The sequence below is a fragment of the Eptesicus fuscus genome, chromosome 6, assembly GCF_027574615.1.
Source record: "Eptesicus fuscus isolate TK198812 chromosome 6, DD_ASM_mEF_20220401, whole genome shotgun sequence".
NCBI classification, from domain to species: domain Eukaryota; kingdom Metazoa; phylum Chordata; class Mammalia; order Chiroptera; family Vespertilionidae; genus Eptesicus; species Eptesicus fuscus.
In genome coordinates, this window is record NC_072478.1 from 11,723,396 (window position 1) to 11,728,281 (window position 4,886).

Consider the following 4,886-nt stretch of genomic DNA (forward strand, 5'->3'; position numbering starts at 1 on the left):
TGATAAAGGTAGCAAAGGACTGAGATGTTCCCATTGAATTTCCATCTCTTTAACCAGGAATGCATACTAAAATTACCTCTAGAATGTATTAGAAAGTTTGTCTTGATTTCTGTATCCTGTGTTCAGATTCTGTGGTATAAAGTGGTTCCTAATTTTTTTAAGTAATATAGATGATTTTAATGCTCATATTTGATCAAGAACCATTATTACAACTAATTATAGGAGAGATGCAAATAAAAATGACAATTAGGTCCCATTTCACACCAGTCAACCAGTCAACATCATCAACAAATCAAAAAACTACAAGTGCTGGCGAGGATGCGGAGAAAAAGGAACCCTCGTGCACTGCTGGTGGGAATGCAGACTGGTGCAGCCACTATGGAGAACAGTATGGTGTTTCCTCAAAAAATTAAAAATGGAACTCCCATTTGACCCAGTGATCCCACTTCTAGGAATATATCCCAAGAAACTAGAAACTCCAATCAGAAAGGATGTATGCACCCCTATGTTCATAGCAGCACAATTTACAATAGCTAAGATTTGGAAACAGCCTAAGTGCTAACCATGGTACATCTACACAATGGAATACTATGCTGCTGTAAAAAAGAAGGAACTCGTACCATTTGCAACAGCATGAATGGACCTGGAGAGCATTGTGCTAAGTGAAATAAGCCAGTCAAAGAAAGATAAATATCACATGATCTCACACATTTGTGGACTATAATGAACAACATAAACTGATGATCAAAAATAGATCCAGAGACAGAGAAGCATTGAACAGACCATAAAACCTCAGAGGAAAGGCAGGTGAGGGTGGGGGTAAGGGGGTAAGAGATCAACCAAAGGACTTGTATGCATGCATATAAGCATAACCAATGGACACGGACAATAGGGGGGTGTTGGTAAGTGCTGGGGTGGGGGAGTGGCTGGGGAGAGGTCAATGGGGGAAAAGGAGACATATGTAATATTTTAATTAATAAAGAATTAAAAAAGAACCATTATTACATGAGAAATAATTTCAATATTGATTTTAGCAAGTGAATAAAATTGTATATAACTTGTTGCTATTTATTTTACTCCATGCAGAGTTGATTACCAATAAAATCATTACAAGGGTAAGAAAGCAAATATTGTAATATTTTACATATACTTTAGTGACCAAAAAATGGTTACTCTAATAAACCTAGAAATAATTCTGTAGGGAAAAAAAAAAAGATTCAGTCTCTAAAAGAATCAGTTGAGATAGGTTTCTATCTCAATTATTTCCATCTCAACTATTATAACTAACTAGAGGCCCAGTGCACAAAATCCGTGCACAGGTAGAGTCCCTAGGCCTGGTCAAGGATCAGGGCCAATCAGGTTCCTCGCCTCCCTGCCTCCCCGCCTCCTCCTTCCCTTGCTCCCTCAGTGCCCTGCCACCGCTGGTCACCTGCCATGTTCTGTGTCACCTCCTGGTGTCAGCACATGTCATAGCGAGCGATTGAACTCCCAGTCTCCTGGTCGAACTCCCACGGGCCCAATTTGCATATTATTTTTTTATTATATAAGATGATACAAAATGTAACCTTTGTCACTCAGTGTAAAGCCAGTATGTACTCAGACATTAAATTCTCTCAATGGCAAATTTAAATGTGCTACTGTGTACATTTCAAAAAAAAGTTAAGTACTCTTACACAGGTAAAAATACCTATTTTACTCATTCAGTGGTGATGTGAGATCCTAGCTCATATGATAGGAGGTGCTATTAGCTGGTTTCTCAATTCACAGTATGCAGGGCAGTTATAAATAATTACTCCATTACCCTGACAAGTGATGAATTTACTGGTGAAAAGTTGGGGAAATGTCCTAATTTGAGCCTACGTCTTGCTGCCTGGTGGGGTTCATTTCTCACTCTGTGTGACCAGAGTGTGGAGTAGGACAAAGTGCCAAGAGACTGCATATGTGAAAGACCACCCTGGGTAGCAGTGTGAGAGCCCAGGAAAAAGGCAGGTCTGGGTTCTCCAGTTTGATCCAGCAGCAGTATCATCAGGAACACTTCTTTGAGTCTCCACAGCAGGAAGAGCTGTGTCTCTTCTGAGCCACTGATTTTGACTTATTTGGTTGGTTGGTTTTGCTCTGTTTATGTGGTTTCATTCTCCTTGTTTATAGTATGTTGTTTTAAATTCATGGACACTCTAAATCTGTCAATGCTGTTTACCTCTCTTGCTTGTTTACTTCTCTTGTTTGTTTCCTTTTTTATTTTTAGGTAGTTTGGAGTAAAACTTGGAGCTCATACTTAACAAACATGGAAGGCCATGTGTTTTATATTTCACTGGTCTCATCTGACCCATGACTTCAAGATTTCTAGGATGTTCTTGTTGTCCTGCTTTCTCTCTTAACTATTCCTTTTTCTTTTGTTGGATTTTTCTAAACCTCCTCAATTTGCATATGCACAAATGTATGTGTATATTTAATGAAGGGTGGTAACATACATAGATAGAGGGACTCATTACAAATAAAGACAATGCTTCAGTTCATTCTAATCTCAATAAACCTGATGAATCATGACTTCATCTATACTATTGTTTAACCTCATTATCTCCCCAGAATGTCCTTTTCCTCTTTCCCCATTTTAGAACTGATAAATTGACTGTAATTTAACATTTAAATAGCACTTTCCTGAGAAACTTCTCATGTCCTTCCCTGATAAACATTTATTCCCCCTGTGCTCTTTGTGCTGGCATTTTAATGAATTATATATCTTTTAGTGATTATTTTATTTCTCTATTAATTCATGTCAGTCTTTAGAATGAGGTCCTGAGTCCCTGGAGAGCAGGGAAAGAGGTTAATCTATCTCCAGTGTCAACATAGTAAATGGGGTTGTAAATGTTTGAATTAAAAGAACAAAAGAAAACTTGTTAAACAAAGACTTTTTGAGTACTAAACCATTTTCCAGGCTCCAGTCACAAGAATGAGGAGAAAAGTCAAAACTGATTTCAGAAAAAATAGACAGTCAAATATCATATAATTTGACTGCACCATCAGATAAAGTTTCACTGCTAACATTATGTATAAGAAATTGTAGCTGGAGATAAAATGGAACTTAGCACTATAATATTGTATCTGCCTTTCTGTGCCAAATAGTTTTACTGCAGGCACTATAGTTGTCTAGAAGAAATTAAAAATTTAGATTTACACTAGTTGGATTGAAGTCCCTATTCCAACATTTATTAGCTGTGATCTAGAGAAAAATCACCTATTGTCATTTTTATCTCTGTTTTCTCATCTATAAAATGAGGACTATGGTCCTTCACATAGGATTTTTATAAGGGTTAAGTGAAATCATACACACACACACATACACACACACACACACACACACACACACACACACACACACACATACTCACACACATACACACAATCTTGTAAAAATCATAGTGCACTCTACAGATATAAACCTGCATTATTAACCTACTAGGGTCCCTCGGTCTGTCCTGCGGGGATAGGGCCCAAACCAGCTCTCTGACATCTCCCAAGGGGTCCCGGATTGCGAGAGGGTGCAGGCCAGGCCAAGATGCCCCATCGGTGCACAATCAGGGCTGGGAAGGGGCCACAGGAGGGTTCCAGGGCATGTCTGGCCCATCTAGCTGAGTCTTAATGGGCTGGATCCCATCAGCAAGCTAACCTACTGGTAGAAGTGTCGGCCCCCTGGTGGTCAGTGCACATCATAGTGACTGGTTGAACAGTCGAAAAGTCGGACACTTAGCATATTAAGCTTTTATTATATAGGATGATATTTTAATTTTAAAAAATAAATTTACATGTATATTTGGCTGTGATTTCATTTTCATAAGAGGTTTGTGAATTCAACAGTCATTGATTTCCCCAAAATTCAGGGTCATTGTACATGGCAGCTTCAAATCCAAGACAATGTTTGACTTAACATAAGAAGAGGAACATCAGTAGGGATTTAAAGATTAATTCTGAAGTCACTTCAGATACAGAGTAAAACACTAAGAACAATAGAGAACCACCAAGAAAATATATGCAAATGATAAGAAACTTTGACCTACTTCCTTCTCAAGGACCTGTGAAATAGTAACCTGTGCAGAGAGGGTCCTCACCTCTGACAAACCTAGACTGAGTTGTCCTCTGGATAGATCATTGACAAAGGTACATTATCTCCCTTTATCGACCATGGACATTTGTCTTCTCTCTTTATTTTTATACTCCCATGCTACCTTTACACATTTCTTTAAAAACTCTCTTTGGAAATTGACAATTTATGAATTAATTGCATTTCATAGATGAGAAAATTTAAAGATGCACAAAGAGTTTAATTTATTTACTAAGTCTAAAAAGCTAGTTATTGGCAGAGTCAGAGGGACTGCCCCTGCATTTATCGCTATGAGCTATCTACCTTCCCCAGTCAGTATTATTTATTTATTTATTTAGTTAGTTAGTTAGTTAGTTAGTTAGTTAGTTATATAATCTTTCTTATTCTCTCCTGTATATTTCCATTACATTTTCTCTTGATGTTCCCTGGTCTCCCATGTAACACTTCAACTTTCTGCTGGATCTGCTCCGCCCTGCCATTGGCAGGTAGGACTAAAGGAGTTTCTGCCTAGACTTCACTCCTGCAGACTCCATTCCAATTATAGTTAAAAGATATTCCAAAAGACTCACAAATTTCGGGAAGTAATTTCACAGATGTTACAAAATTTAGAAAGCCAAATGGGAGACTCAGATCAATTTACAAGAGAAAAATGCTGTGTGCTGGGTCATAACACTTGACCTGTGAATCTGGGACTTTTTTTCACAAGAAATGCAACAATTTTTACAGTTCAGAGGCTGAGACCATCTTTCTCAGAAATTACTGGGACATTAGGAGGAGACCATTACCT